Below are 27,078 nucleotides of genomic sequence, written 5' to 3'. Positions count from 1 at the left end.
CAAATTAAATGGAATTTGAGATCAGTTCACCTCTTATACCATAGGGCTTCTACTCCTCATGCCAAAAACTACCAACTGACGGACCATCTGACGGTTCCCAGAGTTAGGCACAACAGTTTCCGCACTCCCTTCAGGTGGTAAGTCGTGATCTGGTTCGCTTGGAACGTTGTTCACAACTGTCTTCCCTTGGTTGGAGAGGTCTGCAGGATGCTTGTTCACTTGTGTGTTGGTGTCTTCCAAGTTCCCATGTGATTGGCCTTTCAACTCTCGAATCTCTTCTAGTCATTGATTCAGCTCGTACTGATTTTGGCGAAGGGTGACTTCTAGCTGTTTGTTGCGGATTTTCTCATCCTTCAACTCTTTCTTACAAGCTTCTAGTAGACTTTGGAGTTTCTTCATTTGTTCCATGTGTTCCAGTTCTATTTTACTGGCTCGATATTGGGCTTCAGCAACTGCTTCTTTTTGGCTGTCAGGCTGGCATAAGTCCCTTTGAGGGTGTCACCCACTTTGAGTCTTTTGAATACCCCTGTCTGTACCTCATCATCTACTTGACGAACTCGGTCTCTCTTCTGATTCAAATTGTATTTAATGGTTTCCTTCTCCAGAGAGATCTTACCAAGCCTAGATTTGAGATCAACATTCTCTTTCTCTAGGGTCTTAATAACCTTCTTCAATTCATTGACTTCAGAATTTGGATGGTTCTCTGGCTCAAAATACTGGATGTTCATGGACGGTTCGGGCGGGAATGGCAACAAAATATCACTAACTCTGCTTTTGACCCAACTGGTGTAAGCTTCCTTGGCGATACAGTTCTTCTTACCCGTCTCTGTTCTTCCTTGAGGACAAATCGATCCCCAAGCCTTAACAATCTTCTTGATCAACTCTGGCTCTTCGACCCCTTCATATAAGGCAAAACCCTTTACACTCTTGAGATCAGGTTTGTCCATCATAGGGTATCCTAGTTGTCGCAATGCTAACCTCAGGCTGTAGTTGATTCTTCCTTTTGTACCAAGAAAAGGCGCATTAGGGAAATCCCCACAGTTGAGGATAAGCTTGACACCATCGTAAACTCGAGAATACCAAGGAATGTCTTCGACTTTTAAGGACATGATCCCCTAGGACCACTTCAAGTTATCTTTGTTCTCAACAAAAGGGCCTTTGCTGGGTAGATGCGAAATAAACCATATATACAGCAAAGGGTACAACAGACGATAGTCCCTTTCTTCTTCTGAGTCCTCACATGGATGGAGTAATAAGTATCAGCAAGAAGATTAGGAATAGGATTCTGAGTCAAGAAGATATGAATAGCAGTCAAGTCTATGAACTCCTCCATATTCGGAAAAAATACAATCCCATAGATAAGTAAAGCTAGGTTGGCGTTAAAGGTTGTCCAACTTCTAGCTTCAGCGAAGGCAATAGCTTTGTCCACTAGAAACTTAGAGGTGAAGCATTAATTCCACCCTTTGGCTTCAGGTTCAGTTCTATTTCCTTTTTTTCCCATGTGTAGAGCTTCAACAAGATCTTGATATTTAGAAAGTTACTTAGTGAGAATGTAGGGAACTTGGTTCTTAATCCCGATACCCAGAATATGTGAGCACTCTTCCAATGTAGGTGCTAGCTGGTAATCTTGGAAAGTAAAGCATCTTAGTGGTGGATCATAGAATTGCACCAGAGTGTGCATAACAGTAATGTTGACTTCGGTGTTCAGAATGCCCAAAAGGTTACCATAAGCTTCCTTGAAGCCATCTTTGTGTCCCAGATCTAAATGTGCCCCAAGTCCTCTCAATATAGCCAACTGAGGTTCCACAAACTTTTAATTGTGGATGTTCTTCCTTTCGGGATTCATACTTTGCTTCAAATGCTTAGTAAGCAAATTGGACTCTTGGATTCCTGGAAAAGACATGCATATGTAAAAAGCTTGGTCATGATGAATGATAATGTAATGATGAGATGATAATAAGTCACATGGATTCAAAACTCTGGCAAGCTCTGAACAATCCGTAAGTGCAACATGTTGCAAGTTCAAAGATTCGGCGTAACATGAGTATCACGGTAGGTAGAGTCTATGGTTTCCTGCAATAAAACCCATATCCCCCTCACAGGTGTGGACTATTCTCCAAGGTGATCCCTAGAAGGTCCCCCAGAGTCATCGACTCGAAATGGAAATACCCTACCGTAGTGAATACTGACAGGACAAAAGTACTTCCAAGTGAATCTAGTCTGGGTGTGGCTCTCGTGACAACCCAACGCGCGAGACGCAGGTGTACATGACCATCCAAGAGTCTAACCTATGTGTATACTAAGCTCGGTTACAGAGCTTTCCTCTCATGTAATCTATCCCATCCCAACAACAACACCATGGATATATCCATAATATAAAGAGAGTAAAAAAATGTGATAAATAAAAGAGAGTAAAGCTATAAGGTAAACACCTAAAACTAGCGAGGGAACAACCTAAACTAGGCTCGACTCCTTTTAGTGACTAGGAAATGCTCCAAGAAGCAAAATCCCCAGCAGAGTCGCCAACTAAAGCTAGCGGGAATATACCCGAACGTATCGCACGCTCGAACATATAACAAAGTCGCCATCGAACTTTATTTATCCCCTAAGGGAAGGGAAAACATCAATAAAACCCGGGGGAAAGAGATATGATGGGTAAGGAAGTCGATTATGCAAGGGGAAGGTATTAGCACCCCAACTATCCGTGGTACTCCATGGGAACCGTTTCGATTGTTCTCGCTCGAATATGTGTTATCTAAAGATCACTCGCAAAAGAATGGGGAAAGAAAGAGAAATAAATAAAATGCTCGGTGAGGATTAGGTCCTCATGCCTACGTATCCTCATAGTGCAATGAGGAATTCAAAGCTCCGTAGTTCAAAGAACTAATGGTGGGAGATGAAAAGAAGAGTGATCATAGGTATGGTATGAACCAAAAGGATAATATGACTTGAACTCCAACAAGGGGTGAAAACGTGAACCCAAGAGTAAAACTGGTATGAACCAACAAGTGAGGGGCCCGAGGTATGGTATCACTGTATTGGAATAACCGAAAAGAAAGGGTTGCCTAAATACGGTTGCAAAGTACATAAGGAAATGTTTATCTAAGCTACAAGGTCTGACAAGGTAAACAAATCAACTCTTGGTTCACAAAAAGGGGTATAAGATGGAGCACAAAGGTATGGTGTATTTAGCTCAAAGGATAGGTATATCACATGGAGTGAATGAAGGTGGAATATGAAGGTATCATGGAAATGAATGGAGTGAAATGACCAAAGTCATAGAATAGAGTATATGGCGATAAGTGAGTGAAAAGGTTTAGTTTGAAACCAAAAGTCAAGGTATATTGGAATCCATAGGGGAAATGGGATTTGTGCCATATATGGAAACATGCGGTACAAAAGAAGGAATTAAATGTCTGGCAATAAGCCAAACAACTCTAGGTACAAAAGCGGACTATTCATTAAGCGTCCTAAAAGGGTGTGTATGGAATTCCAAAGGAAGTGTATTTTTGATGTCAAAGGAATATTATGTCGCTGGGTGAACGATTTATGATCGACGGTAGGTAATGAATTGTGAAAGATAGGAATGATGCCCTAAGGCGAAGGAGGAATAATTAGAAGTATGCTCGCCAAGGATTCGCATCCTAATGCCTACGTATTCTCATTGTGCAATGAGAAAATCAGAGCAATCATAGTTCACTTCACTAGGGCTGAAAAGAAATTGATTGGAGGCAAGAAGAAATTGATGATTGAATTGAAATGATTTGAATGGAAGGGAGAGACTTGATAGCTACTGGATGAGAATCACACTAAAGTCTATGGGTAAAGGTGGATACGATAAACAACGAGCTAAACGTCTCACACCCAAAGATATCCAGAATAAGTGTAGGAAAGCTCCAGTCTCATTCCTTCTTTACTACTCAAGGCTCATGGCATGTAATCCTCATCCTAACTTTCAAGTGAGGAGAGGAGAATCTTTGTAGTTGTTTCTTGTATTGATGATGAAGACTTTATCAATCGTTCGATTCGAGTCGTACTAAAGTCTATGAAGAGAGGTGAATACGATGAGCTATGGGTCATACATCCCATACCCAAAGATACTCAGAATGGGGGTAGGAATACTCCAGTCCCACTCCTTCTCTATTGCTTAAGGCTCGTATCGTACAACTTGATTCATGATTGATAAGTTGTTGATTGTTGTCCTTGTTTTTTGTTATTTTTACTTGGTGAAGAGAGACTTGTCAATCGTATGATTAGAATCGTGCTAAAGTCTATGAATAGAGGTGAATACGATGAGCGCTGGGTCATACGTCCCATACCGAAAGATACTTAGAATGGGGGTAGGAATACTCCAGTCCCACTCCTTCCCTATTGCTTAAGGCTTGTGTCACACTCTTCTAACTTTGATTAACAAGTGTTGAAGATGCCACCTTTGACGTGCTTGACTAATCCGCTGCTCGGTATGACTGAGGATGCCTTGATTGAAGATCTTGTTTTGAGGCCTTGAGATCCACAACTTGGAAGAAAAGTCATATTAAGTGACCAAGGGTCTTTTGGTCACTCAATTTGGACTGCGGGATTATACAAGTTCAAAGGATTTAATCAATCAAAATTGCTTTTGATCAATTTAATCACGGGTTTTGTTTTGTTTTTGGGAACTAGGTTTATATCTAATCAAAGTTAGTAATTGTTAGAAACTATCCTAAGGGATCATGCATTAGAAATTGATTCAAAAATCTAAGTTAGAAGTCCTAAGATAACATGTGCGAATTGGTCAAAACATTGATTAAAACTTTATGTTAAGTCCTAAAATTTTAAGGAAATGATTAAAATTCTATGTCAAATTCCAATCCTAAAAGGATCATGCCATTCTAACATAAAATATCAAAAATAAGCCCATAAGGGCAAAATGGTCATTTACCAAAATATGTCCAATTTTACTAATGACCTAAAATTGATTCTAACCTAATGTGGAAATTTAACCTAATGTTAAGAAATGTCAAGCTCTAAATTTAATCTAAATAAAAAACCTAATTAAATTTCTATTTAAAACTCCTAATTAATTCTAATGAGAATTCTAAATACGTGAATTAATCCTAAATGAAATTCTAATTAAAATTCAAAAAACTAGATTAATCCTAATTGTCAATTAACCTAATTAATCTAGTATTATCCTAATTAATCAAATTGTAAAGAAAACAATTAAGAAAAATAAAAGAAAACAAATAAAATGAAAATAGGGTGCAATTGTCAAGTGGGGTGTGAAATTGAAATTCATACCAACGGACTGCCAATTGAGCCCAAACTGAGTTTTTTTGTCAGCCAAAGAAACTCAAAACAGGAGGGGTACGCACAGTAAAGAAGGAAGTGGGTCTCTTAGCCCAAAGCAACACAACACTCATTCCAGACAGGGGGTGTATGCTGAATACCATGGTGAGCTAGCAAAAACACTAATGGGCCTGGAGAAGCCCGCTTCAATTCCTTTGTAAACGCATGGGGGTGTATGTGGAATATTAGGGTATGGAAAGCAAATCAATGGGCTTGAAGTGTTAAGCTCAACTACATCTCCACTCTGTTGACTTGTTCAAGTCAACATATTCAAACTGATTTCACCACGCGCCCAAACTCTCAATTCTACATCACCGTTCATTGGCCGTGAGCCACCGCGTCGGCGGTTGCCACCAGCAACTGTGGCAGGTAAAACCTAAATCTAACCACCAATTTATGCGCAAAGATGCGCTGATGATGAAAAAGGGGGTGGTTGTGGCAACTGGTCATTGCATTAGCCAAATCGGAGGAATTTTGAGAAGAACCCTAAGTCTCTAAGTTCAAATTAAATGGAATTTGATATCAGTTAACCTCCTACACCATAGGGCTTCCACTCCTCATGATAAAAACTACCAACTGGTGAACACAAAGTAGGAAAACACGAGTGAAACAAAAATTACATACCAGAGAAGATGCCGGAATAATTCGTCGGTGAGTTCTTGATCTTGCCTTGCACGTTTCTTCTTCATCTTTCTTCTTCTTCTTCCTCTTCTACTGAACTTGATAATGTGAGCAATGAAAGGGAACTGCAATGGTCAAGCTCAAGCTAGATTGAAGCTTCAATGGATTTTTGAGAGAGATAGAGCTTTAGTGAAGGCGAGGGAGTAAGTTGCAGAGTGTGAGTTTCGAGCAAAAGTGTTCAAGGTCCTTGAATGATGGTGATAGCTTTGTTTAAATAGAGATGAGGTTTGGGAATTGGCTAGGCTTGGAGTGAGGTTTGGATTCAGTTAGATTTAGGTTAGGAGTTGGTTAACCTTGGCTCACTGAGTTTGGATTGAACTCGGTTATTTATACATGACTCAGTTAGTTAGGATTAGTTATGACTTGGTTAGTTGATTGTTTTATCTAGGGTTAGGTTATTGATAACTGGGTGTTGTAGGTTGCACTTAAGTGGAATTAAACTACAAGGGCTTGAGTGATGATTGGTTGAACAAGTTTCTCCCTTAGTTAGCTTGGTTAATGAATTATAGGAAATCTTATATTTTGATGTTATTTGCCTTTCATGTCATGTCTGTTATCAATTCTGCATGGTGATGAGTTTGTGTTATGCATCAAAGTCATATCCATAGGCTGCAACAAGAGGTAAGCACATGGTGGATATCTTCCATAATCTCTGTTATGATGACCCTATCGCAAAGAGCTTGGGATTCTCAATGTTCTCCTGTTGAAGAGCCAAAGCAGTTAGCTAAAGGGAACCAACTTGCAAGGGTTTGATTAACAGTTTTGATACCTTCTTTTAGATGCACAGTTAGCTTAGGCTTAGTTTGGGAATGTTATGTGGTGTTAGTTGAATTGTCATTACATGGAATTATGTTGGTCACATGTTGAAACTGTTGCAGGTCATGACAATTTGTAGGTTTAGATTGATGGTTATGCTGAATGGAACTGTGGAGACTTTGTGTAATGCTCCTGTAAAATACCTGTTTTGACTTGGCTCCATGGCATGTTTTATGGTCTACAGCAAGGTCTTGCTAGTGTGTATTATAATGCTGACTTGATTCGGTTCTCTGTTTGCATTGCATCACTATTTGATGTTGGATTAATCGTGCTCTTGGCATGATGCAGGTTAGTTCTTGCTAGCACAGAGTGTTTATATGTTGCAAGTTGTTGTGTTGGACTACATTGTTGCTTGGGATGTTGTTATATGCTGTAGGACATGGTTGATGGTGATGCCGCAGAAGGCATTGCCTTGGTTCATTCTATACCTTGCATTGGTTTTGTTAGCAAGATTAAACCAATGTATTGAACTAGTCTTGCTGCAGGGTGAATGGATTTGTCAATTGTTGGTTCTTATGATGGTCCTATTACATCAATGTATGTTGTGCATAGCTAGTTCCAGTTGTGATTTGACTCTCCTCATGTGATGCAGGTAATGCCAAGTTAAGCTGGAAATAACCAGGGTTTGGAGGGGGTTGTTGAGTACTCCATTTGGCAAGAACCTGGCACATAATGGGGCTTTTAATCCAGCAACAATGTCCATTGAGGTATGTGTACATGCTGTTGGCTGCTGCATTGACTCAGGTCAAGGTTTGTGATGTTTGTTGCAGCCTTGTATTGTAACAGGTCAAGCTGGACTTGGTTAGGCTTATTGTGCATTGCTTGGTCGAATTTTTGTGGCTTAAATTGAAGTTTTCATGTGATGTTTGCTGCAGGATTGTTGAACATGTACACTGTAGCAAGCCAGGGCAAGAACTGATGTATCATACGTTACCATACGATGAGTCTAAGCTTTTCATTATAGCTTGACATTGCAATTGGATTAGGCATTAGATGATGGATTTATTGATGTTGCAGTGTGCTGTATTAAGACCCGGTTTAGGACAAACTATGGCCAGGATTTGATGAGCCAACATGTCAAACAAGGCATGGTATGCACAAGGCCATTTACTTGGAAATGAAGCAACCAAAAGATACCACAACCAAACATGGAAATTGGGTGAAGAATCAAGGCAAAAGGCTATATTAGATTTTGGATAATCAAAAAATGGGGAGGTTGACTTTGGTCAAAGTTGACCAAAAAGTCAATTATTGACCAAAGTCAACAATTAGTCAAAATTCATTTTTTGTGTGTTTTTCTTGTAAATGAATAATGGATTGATGATTAGGGTGAAAATTTAGGGCATTAGGGTTTTGGGTTGACTTTGGTCAAAGTTGACCAAAAAGTCAACTATTGACCAAAGTCAATAATTGGTCAAAAATGTCAAATTTTATATTTTCTTGTGTATAATCAAATGTAATGGTTTAAAATGACATGGAATGAATTGAAATGGTTTGAAAAGTGATTGAAATTGGTTTTACAATTGGTTTAATCATGACTTGACTGTTTGACTTTTGAAAAGAAAATAACTTGACTGATAATGTACATGAATAAGGCCATGGGATGAGAACAATAGGTTAGGGTTTTAAATAACATCCATGAACCAATAGCATGACTAGCAAGTGGTTTGAAACACAAGGGGTTTGGTTGTTCAGATGACCAGGATCAAAGATGTGTACACACCTAAATGAATAACACCAATGACTTTGGACCAAGACCAATGCTCCAAGAAAGGTTAGATCAAGCAAATTGACAATGTGTGAAGTTTGAGGGGTCATGAATGCACAGTCAAGCCACCAAGTTCATCTGATTCACTATCTCCTGACTAGGGCTTTGGAGACCAAGATAAGGCTAGGGGGAGCTCCAAGAGATCATGCCTTGAGAAATTAGGGTTTTGGAGGCCCTAGGTTACCTGGTCACACCTTTGTTGAAATCAATCCTTCACCACCATCATTAGGGTCTCACATCCCCCATGTTGATGATATGGTTAGATCATGCCTTTAAGCTTTGATATCCACACAAACCCTAACTTTATAAGCCCAAGCTTCTTCTGAATCCATGATGAATGATGCATGTGGATGAATTATGAATGTATGCAAGTGGTTTCCTGATCAAGTGATTGGATGAATAAGTAAGAAAAGAGAGGGAAAATTTTAGGGTACAAAAGGTATCGGTCTCGCAACCAAGATTAGGGTTCGGAAGTCAATTATGCAAGGGGAATGTATTAACACCCTTCACGTCCATGGTACTCCATGGGAACCATTTGAGTTTTTTTTTACGTACATGAGATTTATCTATCATTGTTTGATTTTTAAAAAGGATGTGTGAAAGAGGGGTTTTTTGTTATCATAGTGCTAGCCAAGGATTGGGGCCCTTGTGCCTATGTATCACTCATTCGAGGATGAGGAATTAGAGCTCCGTAGTTTGGAGTAGAAAATGTTTGTGTTTTGGGTTGATTTTACCTTTGAGAAAAGGGTTTTCGGAGTGGTACCTTAAGGCACAAAAATAAGGTTTGATGGATTGTGTTGATTTTACCTTAAACAAGGGTTTATGAAAAGGATTTGTGATTAGATTGCACTAAAGTCTATGGGTAAAGGTGATTATTCTAGATAACAAGCCAAATGTCTTGCATCCAAAATAATCAGAGTGAGGGTAGGAATATTGTATTCTCACTCATTCTCCACCACTTAAGGCTCGTGGCGCATAATACTAACCATAGTTATTAAATATTTTGAGTTTGATTAAAAAAATTCGCTTGACGTTGGATCAAAGGTTTGTTTGTTTGATTATGAAATTTGGCTAATGCAATATGAATGCAAAGTAACTGACAAAGAAATAAGAGGGTCTCATTGTAAGGTAACCCAAGAGAAAGCCTTGTGTGTGAAAAAGTGACCTATGCTAAACAAAAGATAATGGTCTTACAAACATGTCCCCTTAAGGCGGTGCCATGATGCCATTCTTATAATAGGAACGTAAGTTACATATGAAACCCAAGTGTTTTATAAAGTATCACAAAGAAAGTAATGAAAGGCCTCCAAGATAAGGTCCTAAATGGGATCCTCTAAGTCCAAGTGGTTAAGTGTTATTTTTTTTTGTCTTTTAATTTTTATCATGTTTTGTTTGTTTTTGAATGATGACAATAATAAATAACAATAGTAAGTGTGTATGATGAATTTGTACAATGATAATGATGATGAATACTTGAATGTAAATGACATAATAAGTAAAGGACAATAAATAATAACAATGATAATAATAACAAAAGGTTAGTAGTGACTTGTGAGACCCCAATTTTGACCCTAAGATCCCTCATGCTATCTCATCATATGTATTAGCATTGAGATCACAACTTGGAATCCTCCTTATCCCTCATTCATTGGGTTTGCATTGGGAGAGATCACTAAGCACATATGATTGTATCATACTTAATTTTATATTATTTACTAACCAAAATACCAAAAATATGTCAATGTATAGTTTGTTGCTTTTGTAGGTAGTGTGTGTACTCACCTATGCTCTATCAAGCTCATATCTAGGGTTTAAGACCCTAAATGCAAGGATCTCAATCAAGAAATGATCCACATTGGATCTAAGTATCATATATGGATACCCATGTTCTTCACATGTTATTTTGATCAAGAAATCATCAAGAGTTTGCAGTTGGTTTGCCTTGGAAATCCTAATTCATCTGGGTATCTTGTGTGACTTCTTCAACAAGTTTCTTCAATAATTGATCAAATATATCAAGGTATAATTCATATTAAATCATATTATGCATATATGAACCTCCATGAGTACCAAAAATCAAGATAATGTCAAGCTATCAAGATGGTTCATGGTGGTTGATCAGAGAAAGTCAACTGGTCAAAACTGGGGTTCCCTAGACCCTATCTCCTACAATGTTTGTCATATGAAAAATGATTCCAAGAGAAAGTTTACTCTAAATAAAATTACAAAAAACTTTAATGTTGAGCTCAAGATCTATTTTTGCATGGAAAATCATTTTTTGTGGTGAAAGATTACATGTCATTTTGTTTGAACCCTAGTTTGGAGGTCAACTTCCCAAGACCATAACTTGCTCAGTTTTTTGAGATTAAAGCCATTAAAATTGCACGATCAAATTAAATATGTATACTTCAACTTTTATGTTTGGAGGAAGTTCAAATTCAACTTGCAAATGCATGTGCCAAGAGGAAACATTATAGGTCATTTTGGACCATTACCATTGAACAAGTGATTTTCCTCAACTTCTAAAATGTATAACTCCTTCATACCAAATCCAAATGAGGTAAAATTTGTGACCAAATTGAATAGGTTTGAAATAGATACAACTTTTATGAAGGAAATTTTCTCATTTGAAATCCATAGAAAAAGTTATTCAAGGTGGAAGAAGTGAACATTTGACTTAGGACTTAGAAAATTTTGAAATATGTTTGATTTCCCAAACTTCCACCTCAAAATTCATCATGATATAAGATTAAAATGAAAAAGTGTTAAACATGAAAGTTATTCCCCTTGATCTCACATTTCCAAAAAGTTCAAGATCATCTCATTTGGATTAAAATTGAGGGGCTTGTGCATGGCTTCATCATGGGAAGTGTTTTGGCAAGATTGGATTTCAAGTAATCAAATTCTTTTGCACGCTTCCACATGATAGATTCAGTACACTTTGCACACGAATTAGAAGTGGATTGCATCATTCCTAAGGCCCAAATAATTTCCCATGCATCCATGCAAGGAGGTTTCTAAAATTGGCCAAATTTCAAGTTGTGCAAATATCAAGTGCATTGCCTATTTAAACAAGCTTAAGGCTTCAGATTCATCATCAACACCTTGCCCAAGCTTTGCTAGACTGATTCAAACCCCCACTGTCATAGAATTTCTGAAGGTTTCTCTTGAAATCGAGCTTGAACTTCATCTTCTATTTGGAAGTTCAAACTCCAGAAATTCACGTCCCTTTTCATCTTAATTGACTTCTGCAAGCAAGAGGAAGAGAAAGCAATCAAATCCAGATCAAGATCAAGTAAAATTAGATCAACTCGAAGGTGATTTTTTCAGAAACTTCTCCTCTTCATTTCTCTCTCAATTCTTCACTATTCTTTATGATTTTTGGTTGTCTGAAGTCCTATCAATGTAGGCAAGAAGATTGAGTTGCTTGGAGGTCAAATCGAAGCAACTCAGTTTATGATCCTCAAAATTAAAATCCCTGTATCTTTTTATATACTTGGAATTGGACAAAATTAAGGCCAGATTCGAGCTCCTTAGCATTTTTTCTTTAAATCCATGTCTAGCTTTTTCATTTTGGTGATGTTTGAGGGTGGACCAGTCCGGAGAGGTCCACCGGAGAAGAAGACCGAAGCTCTGGCTCCGGTGATGTGTTGTCATGCATCTCAACCATATGATCCAGTTTAAATGTTTTAATCTCATGCGTTGCTTTTGATTACCAAGCCCATGCCGCGTTAACTGCAGTGCATCATGGAACACGCGCTTATCAGCATCTGATCTGCTACCTCAATTAATGAGGGAGATCAGATGGTTCTCATTTTTTTGAATTTTTGAATATTTCATTTGTTCCATTATTTTTAATTAATTCATATTAATTTCACTATTAATCCAAAAAATATGGGATTTTAACCAAAAGTTTTCAAATATTTTCCTCTTTCATTTTCTGAATTAAAATTATTTTTTGGTTTAATATTGATATTTTTCCTGATTTAATTGCTTTTGTGCATATTTTTAATTGTTTAAAAATACTTTTGACTTTTCAAAAATCATGAAATTTTTTGTCTAAGGTCCTTTGACCTTCATTGACCTAGGATAAATCTCTTGGCCATTTATTTGGTGTTTTGAAGAGGTTTTAGGTTTTTGATCAAACATAATTTAATTTAAATGCATTTTAATTTGATTTTTAATTGTTTAATTGTGACTATGTGTTTGGGCCTTGGTCAAGGTTGATTTGAGTTTTGTTAGATTAAAATCATTGGATTTAGGGGATTGATGAAATGTACATTTCATCTCCCAAAATGAATGAATGATTTTAATTTGATAAAATTCCTCCCATGACCAATTTGTGTTTGTCCCATTCCCCCTCCCCTCTTCATCATTCTATCCCATCCCTTTCATTGACCAATGAAGTCTCAATATCCTAAGGCTAAATGGTTCATCTATAACTTTGTTTTAGATGAACTAATACAAGTATGTATGAGATTATGTCCTTCCTTTGATCATTTTCCTTTTGTGTGTGGTATGTTTTAGGAGTATGGTTCATTATACCATATCTATAACATGCATTAACACCAAAATTTCTATTGCCCGACCTCAGATAGTTGTGACTTCTACATAAGTCCAATTACGATTGCTTAACATAGCGCTAAATTTTGACCCCAAAAGCATAACATTCTAGTAAGTGAGATTGTAAGTCTCCCCCCTTTCATGGTATTGTGTGGAAACTTGACCTTTTTTACTTCCTTTGGAAGATGTCTTGGTTCAAGGATCCATGCTTGTGAATAGAGGGTTGAGTGTTCTCCAAAGAGTGACTTAATCAATTAAAAAGCAAAAACTTCACTAACTTCTAATTAACTAACATTTGACTAACTTTTATTATTATTGCTTTTAATTTCATGTCATTTACTTTATTCAATTTAAATTCAAGTCATTTACCATTTCATTTTCCATTTTACATATCATTTAACTTGTTTATGTTTATGCCATTTTAACTTTGCTCACTTGAGCCATATATTGTGATTGTATATATTTGTTTGTGTATCTTGTTTGTGTTTGTGGTCTTAGGCCCTTAAAATACCTAATAAACAACAAAAAACCCTAAAAAAATGTTTGTGTGGACTGTTGGATTTGATTCGAGCCCTGGACTTAGAATTAGGCAACATTTCCTATGCAACAGGACTTGGCCAATGCCAATATTTTTGAAGCCAAGATATTGTGATTTGAGCTTTCATCTGATGCAAGTATTGGGATCCACTTGAGTTCATCTGCTACATGGTCTTGATGCAAATGTTACTTTGAACCTGTGTCTAATGCATTATTCTGAGCCATTCAAGGAGTATGTCATCTGATACATGGTAAGATTAAGAAGACTATGAAGTTGCTAGCTTGGACGTGGCTATCTTTATTTGATGCCTTGCTCTTCATTTTCCTACTTATTTATTGATATTGCTTGATTCTAAAGTCCAAAGGAAAAATGGTTTCTATGTGAAATTCTTGTCTATTGGATCGCACCCCATTGGTCAGATCTTTTCAACTCTTAACTTTTACATTTATGCTTAGGATTAGTCTCTTCATATCCTCCCATTTCTTAAATTTCAAATCTCCCCCCCTTTTCAAAATCTTCGTTGCTTGTGATTTCTAAACTTAGACTCTTTTGCAAATTAGAAACTTTGGCCTTATGCCATTACATTTTAAAAATATTTTCTTAAATCAAACTTATAAGTGAATCTAATTATATTTACTTAAAACTTTTAAAAGACAAAAAGAACTAGAACTCATTCAAACCCTTTTAGGCCCTTTGTGCCTCTTTTTAAATTTAAATTTTGTTAAAAACAATCCACTCATTTTGAAATTGATACCACGAACTACGAGGTTTTGATCCCTCATTTTTATGTTGGTACGTAGGCACAAGTCTGAAGGTCTTGTCAAACACAAAAATATAATTAAAGAATTATTTTTTCATCCCCACACTCTATTTGTTGCAAACATCTTTTATACCAAAATCACATACACACATAAAAAAGGGCTCCCTAGGAGTACCTAAGACACTTTGGGTGCTAACACCTTCCCTCTGTGTAACCAACCCCCTTACCTGTAATCTCTGGCATTTTATTAGTTTTGATATGAAAACTTCTTATCTTTGGATTTTGTTTGTACTTTCCCCTTTTCCTTTGGAAACAATAAAAGCGCGGTGGCGACTCTGGTTTTATTGACGTTAAGTTTATCCATAGCTTAATGGTCATAAATTTACCGCTACAGAAATTAAGTGGCGACTCTACTGGGGAGTTGTATCCAGTGGGTTTAGCCTACTTTTTTATGTGTCTATAATTGTGTAAGATCCCAATTTTGACCCTAAGATCCCTCATGCTTTCTTATCATGTGCATTGGCATTGGGATCACAACTTGGCATCCTCCTTACCCCTCATTCATTGGGTTTGTATTGGGAAAGATCACCAAGCACTATTTGATGTTATCATACTTTGTATTTTTTATCATTTTTACTAACCAAAATACCAAAAATATGTCTTTGTATTTGTCTAACTCTTTTGTGGGTAGTGCACATGCTCACCTTTGATTCATCAAGCTCACATCTAGGGTTTAAGACGCTCATTACAAGGAGCTCCATCAAAAATTGGTCTACTATGGCTCTAGACATCATATATGGATCCCTATGAGCTTCATATGTTATTTTGATCAAGAAATCATCAAGAGTTTGGAGTTGGTTTGCCTTGGAAACCCTAATTCATCTATGTATCTTGTGTAACTTCTTCAACAAGATTCTTCACCAATTGATCAAATATTTCAAGGGATACTTAAAATATATTTATCTTATGCATATATGATCCTCCATGGGTCCTAAAAGTCAAGATAATTGCAAGTTAGAAAGTTGGTTGATGGTGGTTGACCAGAGGAATTCATCTGATCAAAACTGGGGTTCCCTAGACCCTATCGCCTACAATATTTGTCATATGGAAATGATTCCAGGATAAAACTTACTCTAAATGACATTCCAAACAACTTTAATGTTTAGGTCTAGATCTATTTTTGCTTGAAAAGTCATTTTTTATGATGAAAGATTATAGGTCATTTTGTCTAAACCCTAATTTGTAGGTCAACTTCCCAAGGTCATAACTTGCTCAATTTTTATGAGATGAAAGATTTACAAGTTGCACAATCAAATTCAAGATTCCAAGTTAAATTTTATGTGTGGAGGAAGAGATAATTCATCTTTTATGTAAATGTGATACGAGGATACATTTGTAGGTCATTTTGGACCAATGCCATTGAACAAGTGATTTTCCTCAACTTCAAAAATGCATAACTCCTTCATATTAAATCCAAATAAGGTCAATTTTGTTACCACTTTGAAGGACTTTGATAGAGATACAACTTTGATGAAGGAACCTTTCTCATTTGAAGCTCACATAAAAAGTTAGCCAAGGTCGAATAAGTGAACATATGGCTTGACACTTAGAATTTTATTTGACATGTTTGATTTTCCCAACTTCCACCTCAAAATTCATCATGATCCAATATTCAAATGAAAAAGTATACAACATGAAAGTTGTTCCTCTTGATCTAGCCTTTTCAAAAAGTCTAATTTCATCCATTTTGGACAAGATTTGAATGGGCTGCGCATGGCTTGAACATTGGATCATCATTTGGCAAGATGTAACTTGAAACTTCCATACACCATTGCCTAGCATTCCAACATGATCTCAGCATTTCTTGTACTCAATTATGGATCAGAAAAAGTGATTTCATGGGCCTGTACATGCCCATGCACCTATGCAATGTACATTGCTATTTTTGGAATTCCATTTCAAATGTGCAAATATCAATCCATTTGGCTATAAATAGAAGCTCTATGCATCAGAAACAAGGACCCTGCGTGCTAGCTTTGAATCCATACCTTCAAACCCTCTCATTTCAAAGGATAACCTTGATAATTTCCTTTGGAAATTGAGTTTGAATCTCACTGTTTTGAGATTCGAAACTCCAAGAGTCTCGAGCTTTTCATCCATTCAATTCTACTCCTTCAAGTGTCCTGAACAAGATCAAGAGAAAGTCAGAGCAAGATCAATCAAGCACATACCTGCATTGAAGGCATTTTCCAGAAATTTTCATTTCTTCGATTCTCACTTAATTCTCCATAATTCTCTTGGATCTTTGGTTGTCTGAAGTCCTACCAATGTAGGCAACAAGAATGAGTTGCTTTGAGGTCAAATCGAAGCAACTCAGATCGTGCACCTCAAATTTCAACTCCTTGTATCTCTCAATATACTTGGAGTTAGGATAAATTGAGGCCAAATTTGAGCTCAGAGGTATTTTTAATTTAAATTCATGTCCTTATTTTTAATTTTGGTGATGGTTGTGAGTGAACCAGTTCTGTGAAGCTCACCGAAGAAAGAGACCGGAGCTTTGGCTCCGGTGATGTGTTGGCACTCATCAGAACCACTTGATCCATTTGAAATGCTTTAATCACACGCGTTGAATCTGATTACCAGTTGTGTTGCACGCTGACTCATGACTATGGTGGAATGTGCGCTAGCAGCCACTTGATCTGCCACCTCAATTAATGAGGGAGATCAAGTGGTCCATGTTTTTTCTTATTTTCTTATTTTCATTTTATTTGGTTTATTTTCATTAATTCATATTAATTTTAATATTGATCCAAAAAATACGAGAGTTTCACCAATTTTTTAAAAATAAATTCCTCTTTCATTTTCTGAATTAAAATCATTTTTTGGATCATTATTAATAATTTTCATGATTTAATTGATTTTGTGAATACTTTTAATTGTTTAAAAATACTTTTAAGTTTCCAAAAATGAAGAAATTTTTTCTCTAAGGTCCTTTGACCTTGTTTGACCTATGATAAATCTCATGGCCATTTCTTTGGTGCTTTGATGAGGTTTTAAAAATTTGACAAACCATAATTTAATTTAATGCATTATTTAATTGATTTTATTTGTTTAATTGCAAAATAAAGTGTGTATAGCTTTTGATATTGACTTGTTGAGTTTGACTTGTGTTGTTGGGCCTTGGTCAAGGTTGATTTGACTTTGTTGAGTTGAAATAATTGGATTTAGGGGATTGATGAAATGTACATTTCATCTCCCAAAATAAATGAATGATTTTAATTTGATAAAAGTCCTCCTTTGACCAATTTGTGTTGATTCCATTTTCCCATCCCTCTTAATCTCAATCCCATTATCTTTTCATTCATGTCATGGACCTATGATATCTCTACATCCTAAGGCTAGTTGATTACAAAATCAACATGAGTATGGATGAGATTAGGTCCACTCTTTTGCATATTCTATTTGTGTATGGTATGTTTTAGGAGCATAGTTCATTATACTATGTCTCTAACATGCATTAACACCAAAATTTCTATTGTCCGACCTCAAATAGTTGTGACTTTTACATAAGTCAAATTATGATTGCTTAACATAGCGCTAAGTTTGTGAGACAAAAAGGCATAGCATTATAGTAAGTGAGATTGTAAGCCTCCTCTCTTTCATGGTATTGTGTGGAAACTTGGCCTTTTTTCCTTCCTTTGGAAGATGTATTGGTTCAAGGATCTATGATTGTGACAAGTGGGTCGAGTGTTCTCCAAAGAATGACTTAAACAAAACAAAAGCAAAAGCAATACTAACTTCTAATCAATTAACAACTAACATTTAATTTCAAGCCATTTATTTTTATGCACTTTAATTTTGAGGTTTTATTCATTTGCCATTATTCATACCATTTAATTTGTTTACTTTAATGTCATTTTCACTTGCTCATTTGAGCCATATCTTGTGATTATTTTGTGATTGTATATATTTGTTGGTGTTTATGGTCTTTTGACCTTGATGTACATAATAACAAAAAAACCCTAAAAGATATTTTGTGTGGACTATTGGTTTTGATCTGAGACTTTGGACTTAGAATTAGGCAACACTCCCTATGCAAAAGGACTTGGCCAATGCCAACTTTCATGAAACCAAGTGCTTGTGAAGTGAACTTTCATCTAATGCAAGCATTGTGATCCCATTTGAGTTCATCTGCAACATGATCTTTTGGAGCTGTTACTTTGAACCTGTATCTAATGCTTATCTTTGAAGTCATCTGATACATAGAAGATTATGAAGAAGATCATGAAGTTGCTAAGCTTGGATGTGTCTATCTTTATTTGATGCCTTGCTTACCTGTAATTTATGGCATTTTATTAGTTTTGATTTGAAAACTTCTTATCTTTTCGGTTTTGTTCGTACTTTTCCCCTTTCCCTTGGAAACAATAAAAGCGCGGTGACGACTCTGGTTTTATTGACGTCTAGATTATCCATAGCTTGATGGTTATGAATTTACCGCTACAGAACATAAGTGGCGATTCTGCTAAGGAGTAGTCTCTAGTGGGTTTAGCCTACTTTTTTATGTGTATATATTTGTATATTTGATGTATGTATATTTATTTGTGTGATATAATCTGCTTGTTGTGCTTGGTGATCTTTGAGTGGCGAGATAAGTTCTAACCCGAACTTGAGTGCAATTAATACATGAGGATGGTATAGTCATGTTCGACTTGTGTGGAGTAGTCCTTAACAAGTTGGCTTGAGACCCATCTACTCAGTGGAGACCCTTTTGGAGTTATGAACGTCACATAAGTTATTTGTGGTTAGGCATTACTATCTCTGATTTGGGGTCCGAGAAGCTGAGGACCGTAGAACATTTAACCCCTCTTGGCCTATTTAGGATGTAGTGCGGAGACTGTTCAAGTGTAGACTTGATAACAGTTGTTACGCGATACTACACTCAGACGAGTTTCTCTTGAGAATATTATGGGTTGATGAGTCAGTCATCCTAACCTGTAATATCCGATAAATGGAATTAAGACTCTGGGAACTTTTTAGAACATGATCTACAGGTTTTTTATTCTTAGTTCACTCCTTTGGGATGGTTCTTACCCAGACTCCATGCTCGTGACTCACAACAAACCCTTGATTCTTGGTTGATCCAATCAAGTTTTGTCAAGTATTAATGGAACTTAGGTGTTGATAAGGTGAAATACACAATCCACCAAAATGGATGATTGATCTTGAAAATGACTTGATTCATCCCTTGACCTTTGTTTGTTTGCCTTGTGTGTGATCCCTTATTTGTGATTCTTGCATTCATGCATTCATGCGCATCATAACATTCATCACACGATTTTTTTTTAATGAACTGAGGTCTTATTTGCAAATATTTTCAGACCATGGATTATGGACGAAGGAACACTAAGAAGTACAGTTTCAGATGTCCATACCTGAAAGAGTTAAGGAAGCTATCATCTTTTGTATTAGATCCCTTGGATTTCAACCAACATCATGGGAAGCTTCTGTCTATCGTGTCTACTGACGTGGTTGAAAGACTGTTGAGTGTGTTGGTTCAGTTTAATCCTCTCTACCATTGTTTCACTTTTCCTGATTATCAGCTTGCGCCTACGTTGGAGGAGTATGCCCATCTCTTAGGAATACCTGTTTCTGACAAAGTGTCGTTTAGTGGATTGGAAGAGATTCCCAGATCTCATATCATAGTGTAACACCTCAAAATTTGCCCTCCTCTCTTGGGACTAGCTTAACATATTGCATTTCATCTTTTAGGACATTAGGCATTACATCTTTGCATATCGTGTGGAAACAATGAGCAAGTCCTCCTCCTAGGTCTTTCTCAGAAGATAGAGAGGTTAATAGATGCAAGCCTAAGGGTCTTATTGAATTGATCATTAATCATCTGAGGTTTGTGCTTCAATTAGGGTTTCTTGGTTCCTCAGTAAGGTTGGGTATTATCTTGGTTGAAATGGTACATCATCATCATCAGATTTCATTATTCCTGATCAGATTCCCTGGGATTAGGGTTTTGACCTCTGGTCAACCCTAATCAGTTGCATTATGCCAATCAGGGTTTTTCAAGGAGATGAGGTTTTCATGAGTTGGAGATCATCATGTGGTTTTATTGAGCTTGTATAAGCTAGGGTTTCATGTTGGAGCCATTTCATCAAGAGATTGAGGCTCAAAATCATCTGTGCATGGCCAAGTCATCTATCAACTGCAAAAGTCAACTACAAAGTCAACTGTTGGATTTGGAGGTGGGGAGTGATTAGAAATACTTCATTCATGTTCAAACAAGTCTCATTTGACATTTCAAACATCAACTTTGAAGAAAATAAAGTCAGGACAAAACTTTCCAAAAATAGAAAGTGACCTATAATTTGAAATTGCCAAAAATGGAAAGGTTTTCAACTCAAGATTACATCATCAAGAAAGCTTCAAATGAAATTTTGTTGAACATGAAAGTTGTAGATCTTTCTCTCCCATTTCCAAAAAGTCCAAGATCATCAATTTCTCATGTGTGGTTAAGGAGATATGATCAAAACTTGGCCAAGTGAACATTGAACTTCAAATGGGCATAACTTCTCAACCAAAACTCCAATTCAAGTGGCTCTTTTTGCATTGTTCTTGTTTTAACCCCTAGTTTCCAAATTTGGAATTACATGACATGCATTACATTCACATAAATATTTGGAAATTCATTTGATTTTTGGAGGGAAAAATGGAATTTGAAATTTGTACATCATTTGCACATGTGACCATCACCATTGGCTCCAAAACAGGTTTTTGAGTGAAATTAAGTGGAAATTCATGCACTATTCACCATGCATTTTCATGCATAGGGTGAAAACTCATTTTTGCATTCACACTCTCTAATTCACTAATTCCATTAGCATTGCCCTAATCCTTTCCTAATCATGTTTAGCATTGCATATATAAGCCTAATCTCTAACTGTTTTTCACAATTCCCAATCTTAGATCTAGAATCACCAAAATTCATCAAAATTCTCTCTCACCATTTCTTCAATTTTCTTCAAACAACTTGCATTTCTTTGGATCAATTCATCATCTGGAAGCATCATGGAGCAAGATTGAAGCTAGAATCAAGAGAATTCGTGCATGTTTGAAGCACATTCAAAGCTTGAGGTCATTAATGGTGGATCCAAAATTTGTTGAAGTCGTGCACAATTAAGCCTTGATCTCTCTTCCAATTACTTGCACAAGCATTCTGGAGCAACATTAAAGCCATTACAAAGCCTGAATCCATTGAATTTCAAAGCTGCTCTTCAAGAGGTCATGGATTCGATCCTTTTATTTCTTAAAATTATCATGCTATACTTGTAGATCTAAGAACACTCATGATTCTGAGCTTTGGACCACTAAAATCCATGCAATATTGAACGAGTTATGGTGATTTGAAGTTTTGTGCATGATACTTGATTGCTTCGATTCTCTTTGGATGTGATGATTTAGGCTTAGTTATTAGTTGATTCATGTTGTACATTGAAGGACCTATGCATTAGTGTATTTAATTTTGAAATCTGGAGAAAATGTTCTTGGATGATGCTTGAAGGTCACTGTTCACGGATGCGCGCATGAGGAAGATGATACAGTTTTTTAGGCCACGGTTTTGATCTTGTTTGCAACAGAAAAGCGTGGTTCATGTGTGTGTGTTAGGGCTGGATTCTGATTGGTTAGAACCATTGCCATGCAGCGCGCCACTTGCATATTTAAATATTGCCCCGGTTCGATTCCCAGCGAAGGGAACAATTCAAATACCTTGCCATATTTTCCAATTTCCCTCAATTCATGTCCACATGCTTCTTTTACATTTTTTATTTTTTTCATCATCTTTAAAAATTCATAACAAATTAAATAATCATCCAAAAAATATGTGGTTTTTTTGCATTGTGTCACATTTTTTGTCTAGTATTTTTTGATGATTAATTCCAAAATTGTGCATGGCTGGAAAATATTTGGTGCTAGGGTTTGTGTACATGTATCATATCTTGACCTTGCTTTGCTTATTCATTTGTGAAATGCTCAATTTTAATCCAATACTCATGAAATTTTACATGTTGAAACTAGACATCTTGCTTGAAATTATGGTGTTGATGTGGTATTTTTATCATGTGTCATTTCTGTTTTATGATTTTTCTAAGTTAGGTGTGACAATTTGTGTCACACCTTGTGATGTCCAACTTGATTGATGAATTTGCCATACTAAATGAACTCCAAATGCCTTGATTTTTTGTATGATGCTTGATATGAATGTTGCGATTGCTCATGATTTTTGGTGGAATTTTTGTATTGATTTCTAATTTGATTGAGATTTTTCATTCTGGATAGTCATATGAGAGCTTTTGAATTGTCTTGATCTTCATTTGATTGGGAAATGCTTGTTCTTTATCCAATGAATGTGAAATTTTGCACACTATTTCTAGACATGTTGAAGATTGTTTTGGCTTTGGTTTGAGGTTTTTACCATGTTTCATTTCTGTTTTAGGCTTGTGCTAAGTGGGTATGACATTTGGTGTCACATATGTGCTTGATTGTGTTTGCCTTGATTTATGAAATTTGATTACCATGCCTAAGGTTTTCCAAATGCTCTAATTTTTTGTGTGATGATCATGTTATATGTCCTGTTTACTCATGAATTTTTCCAAGATTATTTGAATCATTTTTGATTTGATGTGCATTTGTTTCTTCTGATGTCACAATGTGATCACAACTTGCATATCTTGCCATGTTTGGTTCATGAAATGAATTTGGTTGATGATATTGATATGGTACCTTTTGGATTGTGTTCTTGATTGAATGAGGTTGATTCATGTTGAATTTCATGTTCTGTTTTGAATTTTTTCTCCCTCTTTGACCCTAGGCTTTGACCTAGTGGTTTGCCTCTCATGTTTGAGCTTTGATTTCAGGTGGAGCATTCAAGTTCCATAGTTGTTGATGCTCTATCACTTGAGCCTTTGATGTTTACTTTTGACTACTAACCTTGTGTGTTTTGTAGGGTTGTTAAGTCATTTGAGTTTGACTTGTTGGCTTGTGCCTTTGCTCATTGGGTTTGACGGTTTGATATTCATGATTGTCTGTTTGTCTGTATAGTTGAACTGATTTGTTTGATGTTTCAACAGGTACATAAGTTGCTTAAGTTCAATTTGAACTTGCTTTTGCTTGGTTGCTTAACCACTGAGGTATAATACTTCTGACTTCATGTAGTCTGGAAGACCTGTTCTGTTATGTGGGCAGGCACCTGTCTGAAGCCCTTCTTAAGAGGCAATGCTTGTGTATGTTTATTTTTGTGCCAAGCAGGAAAAGTCCTTTGATAAGGCAATTGGCAGATAAAAGAGATGTGTAGTCCATCTCCTGCTATTCAGTGTGTCATCCACTTTGCTCACACCATGTGTTGATGCATTGTGGATATTAACCCAAGATCTTTGTTGAGTCAGTCACATGTGGAGAAGAGTTCCAACTTTCTGAACTCCCACACTTTCATTTGTCTGAAGCTCTCCCAGGCCAGGGATAAGAGCTGTGAGGTCTTACCCTCACTTCCCATTTCATCTGCTTCACCCTAACTCTCAATGTTAGGGTTAAGAGCTAACTACACTCGATTCCAGTTGGCTTGTGTTTCACAGCCTAACCTTGTATGAGCCCAATTGTTTGCATATAGTGTGTGTGATTGTTTTTTGTGCTTGTCTTGTTTGACTGTGCTGTTTAGGATAGCTTGCTCCCCGTGCAAGTTAGATAGAAACCTCAACCTAGGACCATTGTGGATTGCATGATAACTATTAGGCTCGAGTCAGTCTCCCTTTTAGTTTGTCATTTCCCAGTCTCTGGTTAGGAGAAAGTTTCTCCCCTGTTAAGGGGAACTACGTTGCCCTGATCCTCATACCAGATGAGGTACGTAGGCAGGAGATCGTGCGAGGTCTCTCCGGGCACCCTTTTCCTTTTTTTTGTGTGTTTGCTTGACAGTTAGCAGGCTCGAGTACCAGACTCCCTGTTAGCTTGTTTGTTCAACTTCTTTGTTGCTTTTGACGACTCAGCGTCCGGTTAGCCTCTTGTTTGTGTGGAGTCTGACGTAAGTCCAGCGATTGGCAGTCGGTTTCCTGTGTGTGGTTTGTTTGTGTGGAGTCTGACGTAAGTCCAGCGATTGGCAGTCGATTTCCTGGGTGTGTTTGTTGGTTCGGAGTCTGATGTAAGTCCAGTGATTGGCATTCGGTTTCCATGTTTGCCTATTTGTGTGGAGTCTGACGTAAGCCCAGCGATTGGCAGTCGGTTTCTTGTGTGTTTGTGTTTTGTTTCGGCGTGCGTGAGCCGAACTACGGTATCTCTGATTCTTATTCCAGATGAGATACGTAGGCATGGGATGCGATATCCTAGCGAGCCCGTTCCCCTTTTATTCCACCTGTGTCTTATTCCAGTGTGTGTGTGCATTCTTTTGAGCAGTGTTGAGCAACCTTTCTTCTATTCTTTTTGAGCGTGGATCCCGTCGAGTACGACGAATGCGTAGGGGTGCTAATACCTTCCCTTCGCATAACCGACTCCCGATCCCATCTCTCTTTGGTCACGAGACCATGTCTTTTCCAGGTTTACTTCGAGCGTTTCCTTTCCCTCTTTGGGATAAATAACGCACGGTGGCGGCTCTGTTTGTTTTGTTTTGCCCGCCGGTTGTTTTTCGCGGATGCGACACATAGCTGAAGCTCTTCACTTGAAGAAGTCTGAGATTGAGGCTCATTGGGTGAAGAAAGGAGGGTTGTTTGGATTGACTTTTGAGTTCCTCATCAAGGAAGCTACTGCCTTTGCTCAGGCCGGTATTGTGGATGCTTTTGAAGCTATCTTTCTGTTGCTCATCTATGGTTTGGATTTGTTCCCTAACATTGATGGTTTTGTTGATGTTAACGCCATTAGAATATTCTTGATTGGGAATCCTGTGCCTACTTTGTTGGGTGATATGTACTTCTGTTTGCATCTAAGGAATTCTAAAGGCGGTGGGACGATTGTGTGCTGTGTTCCTCTTCTGTACAAGTGGTTTATTTCGCACTTGCCTCAGACGCCTACTTTTGTGGGGAACAAACAATGTCTAAGGTGGTATCAGAGACTTATGTCTTTCACTAATGATGATATAATTTGGTATGATTCTTCATTAAGTAGTTTGGAGATTATTGATTATTGTGGTGAGTTCTCTAATGTGCCTCTCATTGGTACACAAGGAGGAATTAACTACAACCCTTCTTTGGCTCGTCGTCAACTTGGGTTCCTTTTGAGAGACAAACATAATAACACTCAGTTAGAAGATCTTTTCTATCAAGAGGGTAAAGATCCCCAACATTTGAAGCAGAAGATCGTGCATGCTTGGCATAATGTGCATAGGAAAGGAAGATCCGAGCTTGGTCCATGCAATTGTGTAGCTTTGGAAGCTTACACGCTTTGGGTGAAGAAGAGAGCTTTGGAATTGAAGATGTCGTATGCTTGTGAGAGACCTATGTCTATGGTTGTGGTTGAGCCATCAACTCTCCCTAACCAAGATGTAGAGGAGTTGGAAGACACACTCGCCAAGATGAAGCTAGAGAAGGCTATGTGGGAAGAACGTTTCCATGCTTTAAGTAGAAAGCATGAGGAGTTGCAACTTGAGTCTAAGGACAAAGATTCACTTATTGAGCTTCTTGAAGACTGAGTAGTGAAAGATAGAGAGAGCCAGAGGTTTCATCTTCCTCTAGTATGCCTCTTCCTTCCGTTGCTTGGAATAAGATTGTTGATCAGCTTGTCCTCGAGAAAGCTTAGATGAAGACTTCTTTGAGTCCGAGATTCGATGCATCCGAAGGAAGTACACGCCTACAACTAGATCTTCTGATAGTGTTGTTAGGGATCCTTAGGATGACTAGTCTCCTTTTCTCTTGTATTTTGTATTTTTGGTTTCTGAAATTGTACTCGGTGTAATCCTTCCAATTATATAAATAAACGAGATTTTTATGGTCAATCAAATTGTGAAATTGTTATTATTTATATATTTGCAAATAAAATAGTAAGTTCCTTGAAAATAAAAACAATCAAGCATTGCATTTCATACATCATTTGCATAGCAGGTTTCTCTTTCGCCAAATGTCTTATTGGTTCTTCTTCCATGCTTCAACCAAGCTGACTCATCGATACAATACCCGCACCAATCATCCAAGAATCATGGAACATCTAGAGCAAGAGAACAAAGACTTGAAGGATGAGATTGCCCGTCTCACTGCCATGATGGAGTCAGTGTTAGCTTCTCAGAGTCAGTCGTCTCCAACACCTGCAACTCCTCCTCCTTAGAGGACTGTCATTTCAGAGGTTGCTACCTCTACCATTCCTCCTACTGCTGCTCACTTTGCGCCTACCACACCTGCCAGATTCCCGTGGGGAATGCCACCCAACTTTATACCTGAAGGTTTTGCGCCTACTTTTACTTCCATGCCGACATCTAGTCTGGTCATGTCTGTGCCACCACCGATTGTTCACACTCTGCCTCGTGTTGAGGACACCATCTATCATCCCGATCCGTCAAAAGGCCCTGATGTTTATGAAAAGATGGATGAAATGAGAGATCAATTCCTTGAGCTGCAAAATGAGTTGAAGACCCTGAGGGGAAAA

The sequence above is a fragment of the Lathyrus oleraceus genome, chromosome 5 (assembly GCF_024323335.1).
Source record: "Lathyrus oleraceus cultivar Zhongwan6 chromosome 5, CAAS_Psat_ZW6_1.0, whole genome shotgun sequence".
Classification (NCBI taxonomy): domain Eukaryota; kingdom Viridiplantae; phylum Streptophyta; class Magnoliopsida; order Fabales; family Fabaceae; genus Lathyrus; species Lathyrus oleraceus.
This window is presented reverse-complemented; position numbering follows the sequence as displayed.